The sequence below is a fragment of the Parasteatoda tepidariorum genome, chromosome 6 (genome assembly GCF_982258835.1).
Source record: "Parasteatoda tepidariorum strain Cologne lab strain chromosome 6, Ptep-v5.0, whole genome shotgun sequence".
Lineage (NCBI taxonomy): Eukaryota > Metazoa > Arthropoda > Arachnida > Araneae > Theridiidae > Parasteatoda > Parasteatoda tepidariorum.
In genome coordinates this window covers 49,108,253-49,129,098 of record NC_141760.1, presented here as the reverse complement: position 1 = coordinate 49,129,098, position 20,846 = coordinate 49,108,253, and the positions used below count along the sequence as shown (strand labels likewise).

Here is a 20,846-nt window from a genome sequence, read left to right as displayed (position 1 = left end):
TGATCTGCTGGGAACCGTGTCTTAACCATCAGTCCACTGCGGGACAGTGGACTGATCGTTTCTCGAATTTCTCCATCAGTCAAAAAAAAAAAAAAAAATGGCATTTTTCTGTCCCAGCTTCGTCAATATTGATGCGCTACACTTTAATAGTGTTTTTGCTCTTTTTCAGATTTAACATTAATCTACAAACTATCTAATATATATAATTCTCTTACGTGGCTACCAAATTTTGGCTGCATTTCTTTTCCGCCGGTGGCAACGTTTGCTTTGTTTTGTTTACGTTACTATTTCTCTTACACGGCGAATCGACCAATGATTGCCGTTAAAAATGTCACATGCCAAATCTAGCTGAGGTGGCTCAACATATAGCGCTTTTAAAAACGGAAACTGTAATAACCAGAGAGCATCAGCTGCGGCAATCTCATACTATTAAGCTAGTCAGAAGTGAGTAGTCTCTGTCGATAGATCTCTATTTTAGTATTTTGTCCAAAGCGCTTTTTTTCACGAATTTATATATTACGAATTTATTTGACGATTTTTGATTTATATCATGAATCTATAGCACATTTCTAATAGGTTTAACGAATTACATGTCATTTATTTGAATTCAAATTTATTTTAATGACTTGGTATTTACTAAAAAGATGTAATTTTTTTTAAAAAAGTTTTTATATGGATTTGAATGATTGTTTTGAATTCTTAGAATTTTGTGCATTTGCAATGTACCTAAGTTAGTAGCGAACGAAGCGAGCTTGGTTTGCGAAGCAAACCATTTAAGATTGCGTAGCAATTTTCGGTGGTTGGCGAGCGTTAGCGAGCAAGGGGCACAGGCCACTAGTTGTATATATTATGTTTAGACTTCCATTTTGACAAATATTTTGAAAATATCCATATTAAGTGCGACAATTACAGAACACCGTGCATATTTTGTTTAAATGTGAGTTTTCAGTGTGTGCTTTCAAAAAATTATCGCGGAAGACTGAGGTTCTATCCACGGGACAAATGTCATATGAGTACTTACCAGCTTATTTGGAATATAAAGGCTGTCGGTGAGCATAGCTGTCTAAGTTGCCACCATTCATGCCGTTTCTCTCGACATTATGGACCTTTAACCACCATAACCCCCTGAACGGTAACTGGCTATCAGGAGAGCTGTACTTTTGCAATTTCGATAAATGATACATTATTTGGAATTAATGATTAAGTAAATAATTATCTTTGTGTTGGGGTAGTATGTAAAAAAAATTTTTTTTTAATTTTCGTTTAGACATTAAAAATTTCTAGCAATATTAGCCAATCAAATATTTATTTAGCAATCAGACATAAATATGATTCACAGAGGCAATTAATTGATTTCAAATCAAGTCTTCCAGATTTTTCTTCGCGCATTTAGAAAGTTGTGAAATCCATTGTCTGGAAAAACTATCACTTCGATTCTTTGAGGCAAAGAGAAGAACAGTCTGGAAAGTTAAGAATAAATAGTTCAAATAAATCATTCTAAAAACAAACAAAAAATATCTCTACAAAAAATATGTAAGACAAAACAAGTATGCAAAAATCTACACGTGTATTGTATCTATGTAGATATATATATGTAGCATAGATTTCACATTTGATTAATTATAATATTATGTATGCTATTTATTTCATAAAAAAAATTCGAAATTTCATAAAAATGTAGAAACAAAATAAATAAATTAAAAAAATTTACTCTGAATAAATTTTTGTTTATTCGTTATTTGTTCGTTCGTGTTAATAATCCAAAATTATAATATTTCAATCCGTACATTTGTGTGTGTATAAATAAAATTATCATAAAAAAATAAAAAATTTATCATTTTTCTTCGATCAATAAATTCGTTGGTTGATAATTCGTTGGGATTCGCATCAATAAAAAATTTATCATTTTTCTTCGAATTTTTTTTATTATTTTTTTCCCCCGGTTGCTTGTTATTTTTTATTATTATTTTTCTTTTGCCCCTTTTTTTATATGTCTGTAATTTTCCTTTGTTTTACCTTCATTTTGAACTTTTATATATATATACACTTTTACGAAATTCAATATATATTATATATTGAATTTCGTAAAAGTGAAAGCAATATAAAATAATATTTTTATATAATTAAAAAAGTTTTTTATTGGAAATATTGAATCCACATGTGTATTACATACCTGTATAAACATTTTTTGCAGCAAGGATGTAATGCTGTTTGATGACAAAATTATGAAAAGCCTGTGCAATACTCCAGTTGAAATGGTCTGGCATGGAACAGAAACGATGTTTTAGAGTCAACAGCACAAACTTTTGGCGAATTTCGTTACTAATTTTAAAACTTGTTGACATAAACTTTTCTGGTTTCTTAAATAAAACAAAATAAACTTCAAATTTTTATTATCATTTCGCTTTTCTTTGTTTTTTCATATCATTGGTCATTTTTTTGATGCACTCGACATCAATCCTGATTTTATAATAAAAACGGGTGTCAGTTACAAATATTTTCAAATTTTGGAACTTAATTTAAAATTTCGTTTAAGAAATATACAAAACTACTCGAAATTATTTTAATGTAATTTTTCATTCATAACTTCTCAATTAAATTTAATCATTCAAATAAAAATTAGAAGCTATTTTAAAAAATTTACTATAATGTTTAATGCAACAAAAAAATTTTTTATTCAAACAATGTTCCATTGCTTTATTTTCTTCGTAAAAATTTCATGATACTTTATTTTGAATCGTTTGTTTTTACAAAAAGAAAATTGTGAGAATAAATGGAATGGATGAAACAAAATAAGTAAAACAAATAGAAGAAATCGTTGACATTTCTAAAATTTAATCGTTTTCACCGGCAGATGACAGCACGAGGAAGTAAAAATAAAACGTTCACAACTGCATAAATTTTTAAAAATTTTATTAAGCTAAAATTTATTTTCGACAAAATGATAAATAGAACTGTTTTCCTTTAAAAAAATAATAATATATAATTAAACAAATGAAAACAAAAAAGAATTTCGATGGGAAAAAAAGTAAAAGAAAATTTATTATTATAAAGGAAAGAGAAACAAACATTTAAATTAAAAATATTTAAAAATTTTCACACCGTCCAAATTAAAAATAGATGAATATTTAAAATAATATTATGGAAGAACAGTTTTTTATCTTTTATTTTAATAATGTTCACTTTAGCTGTGTTCGCGAATTTAAATAATATAATTTGCCTCTAAAAAAATGTTCATTGATGATAAGAAATTTCAAAATTTTTGAAAATAATTGTATGCATAAAGAAATAGAATTTATAATAAATTTAATGCATAAATAAATTTAATACATAAATAAACAGTCATTTTCATAAAAAATACGACTTACAAATGAAAAAAAAATTTCTTTTAAAAAAGTATAAAAATGAATTTCCCTCTCTTATTTATTTTAATATTAATCATTTTTCATAATTTTTTATTTAAAATGATTTTTATTTTCCAATTGCGTTTTATTAGTTCTTATTTTATTTATTTATTTTATTTGTTTACTTAATTTATTTATTTTGTTTAATTATTTCAAAAGCTTTAGTTATTTTACTAAAATACATACATAAATAAAGAAAAATAAAAAAACTACCTTTCTTATTGATTTTTACAAATTGACTCATTTCCAGGAAAATTTAAAATCATTCAAATAACCATTTTGTTTACAAATATAAGAATAGAAATAAAAACACCAAAATGATTTAGAATATAGTACACAAGGAAACGCTTTGGATTTTATCAAATAACAGTAGTGTAATTTTGAAAAGCAAATGCAGAACATTACTAAAGTGAATATTGCTTCCTTATTTATTTATTTTAATACTAGCTGAATACCCGTTCTTCGCACGGGATTTTAAAAAAAAAGGAAATAATCAATAAATATGCACTGAACGAAATCATGCACATAACTGAAAGATTTTTATGCCAACGCAACTAATAAATCTGAAATAATTTTTCTAGTTATTATTTGTTGCTCTTTAGATGACTTTAATTTCATAGAATAAGCAAAACACGTTTTTAGAAGTTCGTCCCATCAAAATAATGATATTCAGTATCATTTAGCATAATGTTGCTCGGGGCTGTTGCTCATGATAGTCAAAATTTACCACAATCAAGCAATTTTTTTCCGGTACTCATCAAAACAATCCTGACAACTGCAACATAGTAATTATGATATGGAGACTTAATTTTGTGTGAGACATCTTCACACACACTATTATATTAGATTATTTACAAACTATAGTTAAGTTGATCTGAAAATATTTTAACCCCTTAATGATCGATTAATTTTCAAGAAAACGGTCATAAAAGTGTCTATTTTTTTATCCCTGAAAATTATATGAAACTTTTTTTTTCCTTTCCTTCCAGACGCGGATACGTACATAGGTTAGTTAAACCCTTTCCCGTATAATCCGCGTCTGGCGACTACTTCCAGCCAACCTCAATCAATTATTTAAAGTTTCAAAAGAAAGGAGGTTAAAATTTTGTTTACAAATATACAGCAATATTAATTATAGTTTAAACGATGTATCTATGACATATAGAAAGTGACAATAAATGAATTTTGGAAAGTAAATTAATATAAAGGAAGAAAAAAAAGGTAATATATATATATATATATATATATATATATATATATATATATATATATATATATATATATATATATATATATATATATATATATATATATATATATATATATATATATATATATATATATATATATATATATATATTTAGTTCTCCATTAAAATTTTGATTTATAGGTATTAAATAATAAAAGAAAGTAATTAAAATGTTATAATGAAAAATAAAAAGTTAAATAGAAAAGATATGTACAGTATTTACAACATATAGGTAGACATTCCAAAATATATAATAATTTTTTTTTTTTATGTATATTTAAAATTTTAGAATATTATCATTATGAGAAAGAAAATTCATTACTAATAACAATTTGGTTTTAAGTGTATTGTTAGTTATGAATTGTTTTTGCCAAGTTGGTAGATTAGTGATATTCGATGCACGAGTATACCATGAAGCTGTATAGATGCATAGTGTTCTGTAGTGCCCAGAAGGCCGCACGTGCAGTGATTATTATCTGAGATGTTTAGATATTTAAAATAACATGGAAAAGGACCATGCCCTGTTAGAAACCAGATTTCTTGTTTTGATGGTATCGTCTTAAAATAATCTACTTTATTAATAATTTTATATAATCTTCTTCCCTCATCTGAATTGTTCCAATAATTTTGCCAAATTTGTGATACAGAGTTCTGAAGTTGATTCTTAAGATGTGAGATCGGGAAGGGATACGAGTAATTTTGTTGTTTAGTTGTCGATAATTTAGCTAGGGCATCTGCATTTTCATTACCTGTTCTGTCATCATGTGCTTTAATCCATGAGATAAATATATTTGTATTAAGGAGTAATTTTTGTATTTTAGCCGAGAGTGAATTTTTCGTGCCTGGGTTGATTATAGAGTATAGTACTGCTTTAGAATCCGGCCAGATTGTATATTTTTTAGATGCCTTAAATGAAGTCTGTGATTTGATGAATCTAATGCATTCTAAAATAGCAAGTTGTTCAGCTTGAAAGACTGAGTTGTTATTATTAATTGTGCAATGATTAGAATGATTTATGTTGAAGAATGCAAAACCAGTTCCAGTATTTGTTTTTGAACCGTCTGTGAAAAAATTGTATGGATCTAAGTGATTATAGTTTTTATTTTCTTCTAAACTGATTAAATTAGTGATAGACTGAGAGGGGTGAAAAATAGCTATTGTTTGTTTTTCCTCGTAAGTACTGTATTGATAATTTATATTCTTATAGGAAATGTCTTTTCTAAGTTGAGTTATGATTATTGAACACGACAACGACGCAATCTGTTCTGAGAGAGGTGGGAATCCAGCTAAGACTTGTAGAGCAGCTGTAGGAGTGGAATGATAGGCTCTTGTGATATTCAGAAGAAATTTCCTTTGGATAATTATATGAAACTATGTGTATGAACAATATATATATTCATTTTTAATTTTTGATTTGTTTTTAGCTTGAAATTTTAAAAAAATTAATTTTCAGGAAAAGCCAACATTCAGTGCTAAATGTTAGTTTTCCAGCAAGCAAGGAAAATTTTAAAAATATCCTGGTACTGCTATCTGGTGAGCAAAATGAGAAATAAAATGTCCTCCAGCCAAAAAAAAATGAATTAGTTTCCAGCCCGTCAATATCACGAGAGCGAGAAGGAAGTTGTTAAACTTGATGGCAAAAACTGTTGTCAATATGAGTTAGTGAATTTTAAAGGTTTATTCTCTCCTAGACATAAAGAAATAAGAATTCTATAAACTTCATCACTAGTTTACTCTTGCTTCGTATGAAAACTTTTCCTCTCTTTTTTTTTAAAAAAAAATCAAGTTATTTTTTTTGTACTCTACAAAGAAAACGCGTTACTGCTGCGCAAAAACTATTTTTGCATTTGATCTGGGTTATCAAGATTTGATTTTTAATCAATAATGTATTCACCGCCGTTAGCAACAGCCTTTCAATGCCAGATCGAAAATAAATTTAAAAAATGAATCGGTACTTAAGACTAATGAATATATTTAATGCGCCGAAACAACATTACTTTCCGGTCCTCCTAATAATACACTTTTGTTGAAATACCTAGGCTACCACTTGTAACAAAATTATAATAATGTCTTCGCACCCTTTTAACACAAACTCATTTAAAATAAATCTAAAATATATACAGAACCAAAATTCATCTTGAGTTAATTTGTCATCAAGCTAATCACACAAAAAATTTCATGGTTTCTTTTTCACTTAATGCAAAGTCTGTTTGCTTCATTCAATAGATTTACAAGTCATATAAAAATATTTTAAATTAAAATAAGTTTACTTATAAATTTAAAAAAAAAAAACAACTTAGTTAAATACTTAAACTACAGCAAAAAATAAAATAATAAAACTAGATATTGTCCGCTTTTAGTATTACTTAACACATGGTTAATCCCTATTTCTCTCAGACTAACAGTGGAAGTTCATAAACAATTCAACATAAACTCTTCATAAACAATTAGCTTTTGTGAAACATTTCACGATAAAGATACATTTATTACACATTTAAATTTAATTTTCTCATAAAAAATTGCACCATATACCATCTCTATCAATATAGCAGTTGCAGTAATTTTTCTAAATTCCAGAAAATCAAATATTAAAATTTATTTAAAAAAGCTTGTCATTGACATTAATACTTTTACTTAGATATGTCTAGAATTAAATAAACTACATGTAAATTTATGTCTGTTGAGCTAACCATAGGAGGTTTTGCAAAGGTGCAATCTCTACCACAAATGTCATTAATTAACACTTTAAAAGGCCTTATTAAGATAAAGTTGCTCTTATGACAAAAGTCGTGATAAAGATTAGTTTATTATATATATTTAAAATAAATTAATTTTTAAAAATTACACTATTAGCATAAAAAATGAAGCTTTAAATAAGATACAATAATTTTTAAATTCAAACAATCAGAATTTGCACTCTGGCTAAAAAAATAATAATAATAATAAATGGAAAAGTGAAAAGAATTATGTATTAAATTCCAATTGCTGTTGGGCTTTGAATAAAAGTTTTAAAAATTCGAATTTAAAGTTTCAAAAATTTGAATAAAAAATTTTTTTTCTTTCTTTTACAATGCTTTTTTTCTGTGCTATAAAATTTTTTAAGGATCATATTGAAAAAGTTTTAAGACATTTTTACATAACTTAAAGGTTTGAAATGTCTATCATTTTTCAGCGAATTGACAAGAAAAATTTGTAAATACTAAGGCCTAATTTTCTGAGTTGTTGGTAGTAATATTTCCTTAAATTCTAGCCCATGAAATAATAGCAATAATACTACATTACCTTATGCAACATGGTGACAAAACAAAACTTATTTTGTGTTATATAAGGGAGGAATAAACTTTCATTTTTATGGTAGCAAGTACTTAAGATTGCCCCTTCATCAGTAGTTACTTCTTATTAATAGTTTATTTAAGCGTGTCAATTTTTTGTTACTATTTAATGTAACCTTGTGTCAGATTGATGTAAATATTACATATTTATAAACTACTAACTGTAAATAAAAGAACGCAAGTGATATTTAGTTAAAACTACAATCTTTTCTTAACAGTCCAAGTTATTTAGATGAGGTTTTTTTATTGTTACATGTTTAATTAATGCAAATTAAATGCTATTCTTCTACAATAGATGTAAACTGCCTTGCTGTTTAAACATTATTCCATAGTTAGAAGTATAACATTTTATTAATCAAAAATAAAGAAATAAAATTATAATGCCAGCATATTTGGAAGTAAAAAAATGAACATAGTAATGAGTAAATTTTTCTTTTTCTTTTAGAATTTTGTTCAATATTTAAATATAAATCTTACTAAGATCGTGGATACATTTTAAAACAAACATTTCATTTAAATTTGTAGAAATAAACAAAGTAAACAAGCAAAAGCTTTGAATGATACCAAATCATAAAAAAATAATAATAAAGGTAATTTTTTCTAATGAAAAATCGCTTTTTTCTTCTTTTGTAGACAATCTTGCATACTTAGAATTGTAGAGAATAAAAAAAATAATCTAAGTGAAGACTCATTAGTAATTTCTACATATTTTTTTAATACTATTTAGATGCGATAGAAATTTAAATCAACTGAAACTATCAGAAAAACTGAAACTAATAATAAGTATATACAATATTTTTCATTTTATTCTATATAATGGTTTTATAAAGTTTAGAAATATATTGGCAAGCAACGCCAAAGATATATATTTCTTGCATGCCACTACCCAAAAGTAACGAAACCTTGACATTTATTTTAACATAAATTTTTTCAGCCAATTCGAAAATCTTCCAGAAAATTTGAAGAAGAAAAATTTGGACAAATAAGGGTACTATGCCATTTCTCAGACCTGTAAAAAATATGCCAAATTATTATTGGTAACATAACATCCCTGGCTAAATTATTAGATGCACTATAAGATTCCGCCAGATCTTTTTTTTTCATTTTCCTTCTTTATGTGTCGTACGCTAACTTCAGAAACATTCAAGATATTTTGAGGTTTGAAAATATTTTAGCATTCACGAGGGCATTTACTTCAGTTTTTTCACATGGTAAAAGATTGCTTTTTCTTGCTCATGATGAAAATGTTCCAATTGATTGTTTATACACTGCATTAAAAATAAACAAATAACTGTGTAGTATAAAACTGCGAAACAAATAAAGATGGCACAAAAGCCACAGAAACACATCCACAACAGAAGCACTAGAGAACGAGACTGAAACTGGTATGCACTTGTTTACGTTCATGTATCAGTTTGTTAACATTGTAATGCAATACTTTAAAAATAAATACAAATTGGAAGTATACAAAAAATATCCAGAATAAAAACCCATTACCTGTATGTTTAAATACAAAAGTATTGCAGATTAACTCTTGGAAAACATGTAAATATTACAAAAACTACAGTGCATCTAATAATTTGACCAGGGACTGTGAATACATGGTACAGTAGGGAACCGATTATCCGGAACGACCGGGACTATCGCTATTCCGGATAACTGATTTTTCCGGTTTTCTGAATCGCTATAAAAAGCCGTTTTTTTAGTGTTAAACCCAAATAAAAAAAAAATATTTGGAAATAATCTTAAAAATAAGAAAAAACGATCAGGTAATACACTAATGATTATTTCTGAAATGATGGTAAGGTAAACATCTTTCAAAAAAGAAAGAAAAATCCTAAATTCTTATGAGGAAAAAAAAAATTTTTTTAAATTGCGGGAAAATTTATCGAATTTCGTTCTAGTTTTTTGGTTTTCTGAATTCCGGATAACGGGTTCTGTACTGTAATAAATTTTTATGGTGCTTGGAAGTGTAATAGTACCCAAAAAAACATAACACGAAGGGAAATTTTAAATAACTAAAATCTGATCAAAAATAATTATATATCCATACAGGATAAATTCTAATATTTTACGGGGAGATTTCCCTATCGTGATCTGTGGTATAATAATCGCCAAGTCGTGGTAACTTCCAGACAGTGGCCCGCTAGAAACTAAAAAAAAAATCACAGAAAGGGGCCACCTCGAAAGGTATAAATTGTAGCCAATCCCAGGCAAACATCTACATGTTTTTTTTTTTAAAAATTTGCAAGTTTAAAATCTATTTGGCACCTTGGCGACCAGTTTGCGCAACAGATCACGATACGGAAATATCCCCCATTTTACAATACACAAAATCTGTTTAACTTTATTACGTTAAATGAATTTAGATTTGGATTATAAAAACACAAAATACATAGTTAAATTATTTGTTGGAAATAAAAACAAATAAGCCTGGTTGTTGAATAAAAAATAGACACATATACATATGCCTTTCAGTAATTTATTTACTTTCCTGTATTACATTGGTCAATTTGATGTGAATAACTGAATTTTTTCTAGTATTAGTTTTTGGCTTAAACTTCCCATTTAAAGGAGTAAAGTCATCAATCAACTCAACACTTGATGTTGTAGTATCTAAAACAATAGTATTCAAGTAAAAAGTTTTCAACTGCAGTGCAAGATTAACAGCAGTATTAACAGCTGCTCCCAATCCATGTATGTGGATTTCTTTCTCTTTCGAGAGTAATGTTTTGCACTTGTTAAATTGAGCAATAAAAGGAGTTTTTTGATTCACATATACATCATTGGGTCGGCGGGGAAGCGACGGAGGTAAACGTTTTTGAAATAAATAATCATCGTCTGTGTCCAATGACTTTTCATCCTCTTTATTAGTTTTCGACTTCCAGCTTTTACGAGGTGTACTCATTTTAAAAACCTTGACAGAAAATACTAGATTGAACGAGTACAAGAGTACTACACGAATAAATGAAAATATCCAGAACAAATCAAATCTTTACATAGCACCTAATTAATGAACTATATTTAAAAGAGAAACAAAATCTGTATCTTCCAGTACCACACAGTACCAGTGGCCAAAATTTTCCAAACAAATCGTACGGAAATGGCAGTGTCTATTACACCGACTATCGGTAAGATAGCCTCAGAGCTATCGCGCCGACGTTGACAACAGCGCCACTTTACAGAAACTAATTCATCGGTACAATAGCTATAAGTTATGCTTTTCTACCTGTGTATGTGAAATTGGTAATGGGTTGTCATTTGTTTGATGGGTTATCATTGTTTCACCAACAACAAAAAATTTAAAAATAAAAGAACATTATTTCTTTTTTCCTTAAAGCGTATAAAATTTTTCATAGAATTTTTAAAAACTAAATTATTTATTAACATTATATTGGATTTATTTAAATATATTAATTGTTTCTTTCGACTAATTTATATTTTAATTAATAATTTAAATAAAGTTTTTACTAAAGTACAAATAAAGGTGTCTTTTCCTACTTTTTTTTCTGGTGAAGTAAATCTATTTTTTATTTATCATTTATTTCAAAGGGTACCAAAATTTTCGAAATTATTATTTTTCTTTTAATTTATAAATTTTTTGAGACAGTTTTAGGGGCGATAGCTATTACGGTTATTGAAATAAATTATATTAAACTTAATTGTCTGGTTGAAAAATATTTTTTAATAATAATACTTCATAATTATAATTTAAATTCAACTGTTTTTATAATAATAATAATACACTACATAAAGTGACAGAGGAATTAATGGTATACCATTAAAATATATGAAAATATGTTTTGCGATACAGCTTTTTATAATACATCTAGCATTTGAACATAATATATTAATATTAATAGTTATTTATTTTTGTAGAGAATTGTTGGGACTGCGAGAGAAAACATTTTGCCTTATAAATTATTAATGTTATTAACTTCATATTGATCAAATATATTTTATGTAATTTATTTTCGGTGGTTGACTTATAAATTAAATGAAGATTAAATAACTTTTTTCAATAAATTATGTATCCAATAACGAGGATTTAATGGCAAAAAAATTTAATTTTTGTCTTATTTAACTATCAAAAGTAATTAATTTTGCTTAGTCATTTAATTCCAAAATTCTTAGTGAATGACGAATTCCAATGACAAAATCCAACCCATCGTCCAAGAAAACCTCTCACTTGGTTTTATAATGCAAAAATGCAGAGTGGGAATTCCATCCAAAGACAGATACTTTGAAACCGTGTTTTAGGAATCTATATCTACACTCAACATTTTGTCTTCAGATTAATGTTTTTAAATTTAAAATGATGGGGAAATCATTGGCAATATTTAAAGTGTGCATTCACATTTATAATGCTTGGGCCCAACATTCTTACTTACTTGCGTTAAAAATAGCTATTTTAGGCTCGATATATCTGTAATGAGTAGAGCAGCGAACACTTCACGTTAATGAAATATTACCTTTACAATTGTCAAAAAATACACTTTAGGCAGCTCCAGAATAACTTGAAGTGTTAAAATGAAGCACCTAAGGTTGTTGAACAAATAGTTCCATAGCTAGGTGTAAAGAATTATATTTCAGGTTGATAAGTAATAACCTAAGGTTGAAAAAGAAACACCTTAAAGTAGTAAATATCTACCTCTCCTCAAATGTAAGATGAAACACCTCAGGTTGTTACATATACCTCTGGAGGTATATTTGAGGTAAATTTTGAGATATTCATTTGAACCCTTTTCAACCTAATGACATATTTAAATATTAATTTCATTTTTACCTTTGAAAAATACCTCAATTTATCCTTAAGGGCACTCTAAATAACTTTTGATCTAATGATCAGAGACCTTCACGCTTAGGGCTCAATCTTAATGGTTCAAGAGATGGGTGACCACAAATATGCTAATTAATAAGAGTCGACGATATTTTAAGTTACGAAGAAGTCAGACAAAAAAAAAGTACTTTCTCTGAATAAACATATACCATTTTTGGAAGGCTACAGACAGATTTACGAACCCCCTAAATATAGGTGGAAGTGGCAACAATTTATAGCCAGGAGAAGTTAATGTAATAAATCTTACTATTTTGTGTATTTCGCTACATCTCGAGAACTTTTAAAGCAAATTAGATAATTCTATGCAAAAAAATTAATTTTTAGTGAACTTTCATTATTTTATTCAATAATGGTTGAAAAACTTTTTAAAAATAGGTATACAATTCTTTGCACCCATTTTAAAAATTATAATTTTACAAGACAAAATTTGAGCGAAATCGATCGAATAGTTCCTGAGAGATCGAAGTTTAAATATCTAGCCCTTTTGAAATTCAATTTCCAAGAGACTATTCGACTGATTTCGCTCAAATTTTGTATTTTGCCATGTAAAATTATATTATTTAAAAACTGATGCAAAAAAACTTGATAACTTTTCAAAAGTTTTTTTTACCAAAATTGAATAAAATAATAAAAAATAATGAAAGTTTACTAAAAATTATTTTTGGATAAATGAATTTTATAAGTGTGTGAAAATTTTCTTCGATTCGCTTAAAAAATTTTGATGTAACACAATGCGTAAAGTAAAATTAACATTAAGAGGTCCAAACTTTGGAGCACTTTCTTGACCGCCATATTTTATGGACTGCTGCTACCCGTATATTTTGGGGTCTAGAAATCCAAATCCGTCAAAAATGGTATGCTTATTGGAAGAAAGTGCGATTTCTATTTAATTTTGGCACTTAAAATATCGTCTGTACTAAAATTAGCACATTTGAGGTCACCATGGTGACCTCAAATGTGCTAATTTTAGTACAGACTTGCAAGTCCTCGACATCTTATCATCAAATCAAAAGTTATTCAGGGTGGTCCAGTACGTTGTTTTTTTCCTTTTGTTGCGCATTGTACATTCCAGGCTGAAAAACGAATGGAATGTATGTTACGATACATTTCAGGACAAACATCCTTTTCTGCCATTAAAGGATAGTCAATTCGTTTTTACTATGGCAAAATATTTTCAGTTTAAAATAGCTTTGCTTCTAATCTTGATGGTTGAAGGCATATCAGCTTCAGGGACAGGGGCAATGTTTTAAAAGCGTACTTGTTTGTACAGTTAGATCGGATCATGATCAATTTCCAAGAATTTCTCTTTTGTGTTAAACTAAAACTACATATGTAACTAATGGATGAAGGGTCATATTACTTCCTAATTCAGTCAGGATGCAAAAAAAAAAAAAAAAAAAAAAAAAAGCGTTAAGTTTTTTTTCTTCCATAATTTTAGTCTATTTCAGATTTTTCCTTTTTTTTCAATATTTCTTAGTTTACTTAGAATATATTTAAAATTTTATACATACCTATGATGACCAGGAGAAGTAATTAAAATTTACAAATACAGTAAATCCTGTTTCTGTGCGGTCCTTATTTATGCGATTTTGGTTTTGTGCGATTTATTTTTATGCGGTATATGAATCTTAGCGGCGTTAGCGCCAGTTTAATTTTTCCTATCAATGTACATATACATGTTGTGGACGAACTCTGATTACGTGGTCTCTCCTTGACAACGATGCATCTGGACTTCGCGATGCTCTGTTCATTTATTTTAAACAATCTCTTGATAAGGCAGAGTCAGTTACGTACATACGAGGGTCACTCTGAAATTTTTGAGATACAATTTGGTGTTTAAAGTTACACTTCATGAGGTTTACAAGCAATTGACCAGTCGACCGTCGTCATAAAACTGATCACCGATTTTATGGTACTAAGAAACAAATCAATTGAAATCCTATCTTCAAGCTATTGTTAACCATTTCAGAAGATGCGCGTTTTGCTTACGACGAGTAGCAGCAAACTATTTAACGCATAATTTGAAAACTTCTCCATGTACATGGACAATGAAGAATTAATTATTTTTAAAATTTCTTTAGGTCTAATTTAATTGAAAGCATTCTCTCATAAATCATTGATGTATTTTTTTTTAAGTCCAACTTTTTTATGCGGTCCCTAAGCACCGCATAAATTTTTTTTTTAGGTACTATATCGTACAAAGTTGTTTGCTATACGTAATAACTTATAATTTTTTTTGTATGATTTCTTTTATGCGGTCCCTATCCAACGCACAAAAAAAGGTTTTACTGTATGTTTTTCTTGAGTTTATGATTATAATAACCATTTACTAATAAAAAATAAATATTTATCAGGAATATAAGCTTATAAAGTATCTGGCTCTCCCTTACAAACAAATAAAATAAACTGTGTTTTTAAGTTTCGCCTTTGAAAATTTGATTTCCAGAAACTTCTGTGATCAATGATTTTTTGAAACGTCTGAACCTTCGATCTTAGGATCACTGTTAGCGAAAAATTCGGGATTTTTCCAGAGCGTAATCAGCCCTGCCTATTGACAAAACAAGTTACGATTACTTTTGGACCACTGAAAGCTAAATTTGTCACTTTACCACTTAAGAGAATTATTGTAAATAAACTTAGAATTTTTTCTGCCTTACGGGTAGAAGTCTCAAATTTCAACTGAATTGCTATAGATCTGTGTCTGATGCGCAAAAAACTAAACATCTTCAAAGTTACAAAATAATCCTTTAAGTATTTCTTGAGAAATTTAAAGCACTTGTTTTTTGAACCTGGGACATAGTATAAAATGTCCTTTCACTAACCTGGAGTAGACACAAAAATAAGTTCAAAAATAAAATTGTGTGAAGATAAACTGCTGGAATCTTAAGTAACTCAGATTTATTTGTATTGTCATTTAAGATTTAAAATTAATTAAATACGATTTAATTTTTTCAGTGCCTGTATCAAAGTAATACCATGTTTGGTACTATATATGTTTGATATTATACATATGTTGTGGAGGTTAAAATTTTTTAAGTTCCACTTATTTAAATTAAGAATCAAATATAAAAGATAATTTTCAAAGTAAAATCTTCATAAAACAGAGGAAGTTGATAAATAGGAATTTTATAATCAATATTTAAAGATTAAGTGTAGGAAAGAAAGGAGTAGATTTTTTAAAAATTTATTCTCGAAACATTTCTATAAATACAAAACCTTGTATATTATCAAAATTTCATCAAACACAAATGCAGGAAGAAACTAAACTTTTATTGGACAAAAATGTAGCAGATTTAAAAAACTAAATATAAATTTATACAATTAGGATTAGAAGCAAGCAATCACAAAGTTGAAAGAAACATATACTACATAAATTACAGTTAAAAGGAACATACTGAATGCAAATTTATTGAAAGTAAAGTACTATTCTATCAAAATAGGTAACACCTATACCTAGAAACTTAATTATTTAACAACTTGGTGGGAAAATTTATGTCATTGAAGTCCATCAGAAATTAATAATGAAAGGTAAATGATGAGTTTTTATGTGGACAGTTACTTGAAATTTGACAATGGTTAAACAAATATTTTTTTTTTAAAAAAAAAGGCAATAAAAATTACTAATTAAGAAATAAAGTTTGTTTCAGAATTAAAAAAATATAAAGTTGGCTTACACATGACAAATATTTATTCAAAATTGGCTTACACATGACAAATATCTATTCAAAATATATCTCACAGGAAGAAAATCAAAATAAGCTAAAAAAAAAGTCTAAAAAGTTTAGATTTTGAACAATACTTTTGCTCTGGAGGCTGCAGAGGGGCGACACAGGAATAGTGATACCACTGCGAATAAGAGTCGCACAAAATAGTATCACCATACCGCAATCTTGTTTGCATGAATAACATTCCCATGTCATCATTCTCGATTTTGTAAAATCACATTTTTAACCAATAGCCACCCATCAGAAGTAAAGAACAGCTTCACTTCATTAATTTCAACACATGATTCCATACAAGAAGAAACCTTCTCTATACCACATTCTATAGCAGCTTCTTCTTCAAAATGCCTTTATTTATGGTCTTCGATAATGTCTCTTCATCTACAAAGCAGTTCATAAGCATATTTTTTTCCCTCCAAAACTGCTTTTCTTGTAAAAGGAGTGGGCCTATTACCTTTCTTCCTCTTCAAACCAACAACTTTTGTCGTTAAACCTAAAAATATAAAATATTTTAAGAAAAAAAAAAGCTAGATAAAAGAAATCATTGCAGAAGATAAAAATTGCTAAAATAAAAATAAAGTAGTTTTTAAGGACGATGGGAACCCGGCATAAATAATAGAATTAATTTTTGGGCCATTTAATGAGTGATTTTTTTTAAATATGCAAAACAAAACAAAAAAAAAGGAAATTTTTTTTTTAATTTTAGAAAGAATTGCTAAATTGTGTATTGTAATCTCATTTGCTAAATTGTGCAGTTAGAAAAGCTAAGGAAGGGAAAATAATAAATCTGACCAAATTGAAATTGTTTTAATGCAAGATTAATATATTTGTTCCTTTTACATTATTGTTGCATTTATATTTTATAATGTTAGAGTTAAAAATTGTGTCTTTAACAATAAAAAAGATTCAAATACAGTGGTACCTTGAGATACGAATGCCCTTACATACGAGTTATTTGAGATACGAGGAATGGCCTTGCAAGTCCTTCTCGTCCTCGACAATGCTCCCGTTCACCCACCGAGCCTCGAAGTCTATAGTCGAAAATTGTGCTGTCGGCTAAGTCCATAGCTTTGAAGGATTCGGCCAGCGGAGGAGGAGATTGTGCCTCTGAGAAAATCCATGGACCTGGTGATGGGTGAGCATTCGGGCGTACTGCAAGAAATTGGATTCGAGGAAGAACCAGAGGTGGAGGAGGTTATCTCTACAAATGAGATAAAAGAATTCTTGGGAATGCGGAAGAGAATTTCACAGTTCGTGGAAAAGAAACACCCTGAAAAAGTTGAAACTGGTAGTACATCGGAGCTATTTAATGAGACTTGCCTAACTCATTTCTCCAGCATTCTGAAAAGGAAGAAACAAACCTCCTTGGACAGTTTTTAAACCTGGCTAAAAAAGCAAAGACCAGTGAAGAGAAAAGCAGTGACTAAAATTAAGCATATAGTAGCATTTAAGTTGTGTGTAAGATGCATTTAAGTAACCAAAATACAAATATGCATGTACACTTTATAAAAGCAGTTTCTTCTGCTTTACATTATCTTTTATTATGTTTTTATATAGTATTTGTCATTTATAAATACATTTTCCTTATTCAAAAACACACAACAAAAACAATTGAGGGTAGCATTTTTGGGGACGGAACGGATTAATGGCATTTCAATGGGCAAAATTGCTTTGAGATACAAGCAAGGTTAGGGAATGAATTAAACTCGTATCTCGAGGTATCACTGTATATGTATTAGTGAGTTGGTGATGATGCGTTATTTAAACTCCTTTTAATTTTGTTATATGCATTTTATATTAACTTTTTGGATTTATTTCTATTTTTAAGCTTTTACAATACTATTTAAATAAAAATATTTACACAGTAAAACTTATAAAAAAAAGATCATTATCATAAAAAATACTATGTCATAATTTAAAGTGAATAAAGATATTTAAAGAAATATGAATTATATTAAATGTCAGCACAAAATCACTATTTATGATAATAACACTCCGAATATATTCTTCCTCAATCGGAAACAAATTGTTTACTAATATAATACTATTATAAGGGTCATGCATTAAATTATTAAAAAAATTATATTGTTATAACAGTTTGCATAACTAAAGTCAATGTACTTGCTTTACTTACAAGTATTTCATTGAATTTATTTTTAGAACACAAACATTAAATTTGCCTCAAAACTTATTTTACTTGGTCAAAAACAAATTCAGAATTTGAATTTTCTATGTGTCTTTGCTTCTAACCATATTTTATGGATACATAAAATTTAAAGCAAGGACTGCATATGAAAATTTACTATGCTCTTATATATAACTAAAATACATTTGACATTATGGCAAGGTAAAAAAACAGGGGATATTTCGTATAGTGATCTGGCAAAGCAACTACAATTGCCAAGGTGCCAAACAGATTTTAAACTTGCAAATTTTTTAAAAAATATATGTAGATAATTGCCTAGGGGTAACTACAAGTTATACCTTACGAGTCAGTCCCTTTCTATGACATTTCTTTTAGTTTCTCGCGGGTCACTGCCCGGAAGTTTCCTGGACTTTGCGATTACTCTGCCGCAGATCACGATACAGAAATCTCCATTAACAACAGTTTGAGCAACAACAATAAGTTCAAATAGATATTATAATATTCACACGTAAGTCAGTGTAAATCACTCTGAGTAACAAAATAATTTCTTAACTATACAAACAATATTATGATAGAAAATGGAGATAATTAGAGTAAATGTAGGAAAAATTTTTACCTATATGAAATGGAACAGAAATATAGATACTTGGAGATTCACATATTTTTGAACTTTCTCTTGGTGCTCAACAGGTATCAGGCTTTCTTTAGGCGAAGAACGGAACAAAGATTCGAAGAGGACATGGTCATGATCCTCATTCATTGATTTTATCTGCAAAAATTGTTTATCTGGAGACAGCAGCTGGACAATTTTGAGTAAAGGTTCTGGAAAATAAAATTTTTTTTAAACAAACTACGTATAAAAAATGTATAAACTAAACTCTATAAGGGCTTGCAGACACAATATAAAATAATAGATAGCAGGTCAGAGAACATATAAAACAAGAGTGTTAAATTGTTCTTTACAAGGTGTATAGTGACTATTGACATGGTGACATCAGGAACGATGTTGCTAATCAATTAACACATTTTAAATAATTCATTTTAAATAACACATTTTAAAAATTAATTAAACAATACAAAATTTACTTACTTGGATTGGCGACTGTTATCTGTACATTTTTTTTAATGAATTCTTCCACCATGTGTATTTCAATTCCAGCGGAGCCTTATCAAATTTTTTAAATTTCTTTGAAGCATTTTGTAAAGTTTTCGCTCCTCTCTTCCAGAAGATCGTCCTTTTTTCTTTTTCAAATTCATGAATGGCTATTTGTTATTCTTCATATGAAGAAAATCAAGATGCTACAAAAATTGTAGCTGCCTTGACTACGATAAACAGAGCTAAATTATTTTTGAAAAAAAAATCGGAGAGTCACGTGGACAGATACGCTCTATGATTGGTTAAAAATTTGATCGGTAAGATAGCAAAATGAATTTTACTGCGCCGATAATCGGTGCAATAGACACTCCGTACGGAAATAGGTAAAATTGATTGATTGATTAAATATTGTAGACGCTTCTGGCTTTCTGCTTCTGCAGGATTTTAAGGCATGTACGTGAAGTCAGCCGCGTGCGGTTCTTCAAGAAATTTTGCAGTTTTATTCTCACTGCATGAAATCTACAAACTTCCAATCACCGTCAAGAGAACTTGATTGGTGAAAAAAATTATCCAGCGGAAAACTTACCAATCACGTTTTCTATTTTTTTCCGGAGCATGGACCCTTCATATCGCGACAGTTCTAGGCGCATATGCAAATATTTAAAAATACATTTATGTCTATTTTCTTAACACAAACTGCACGCAGATACATGAATTATATTTACATGCGATCGCATGTGCGAATCACATGCAGTGTTATTCACGCCGTTCTCTCACTGCATGTGAGAATTTGAAGATGCAAATGAGAATCCGATTAGTGACTTATGGATGGGTGATCGTGTAAAGCTAAGGGTGGTGGCCGTGGTGGCGCTAGTGGTAAAATTGCTCTTTCAAGACTTCCGGGTTACTGCTTCCGATATATTTTTACGTCGCAGACTGAAAAAAAACGCGCCATCATATTATTGCAGCATATCTTTTGCAGTATTTCACATGTACCGAGTTCTTCCTTTCAGCCTTTAAACTTCAGCACTATCATATTAATATTATAAACATTAGA

At 28.6% G+C, this 20,846-nt stretch overlaps 1 long non-coding RNA gene across 2 annotated transcripts; it reads right to left on the bottom strand.

Annotated features, from left to right (window-relative positions):
• Positions 1-15,993: 15,993 nt before the first annotated feature.
• Positions 15,994-20,177, bottom strand: LOC147808019 (uncharacterized). 2 transcript variants are annotated; one of them, XR_015434621.1, is made up of 4 exons: positions 19,784-20,177; positions 19,310-19,515; positions 17,470-17,888; positions 15,994-17,040 (listed from the first exon to the last, which is right to left on the bottom strand). It is a non-coding gene; the product is annotated as an uncharacterized LOC147808019 (long non-coding RNA). The 2 variants fall into 2 exon arrangements; XR_015434620.1 differs by lacking the exon at positions 17,470-17,888 and having other exon boundaries at positions 19,784-20,169.
• Positions 20,178-20,846: the final 669 nt, after the last annotated feature.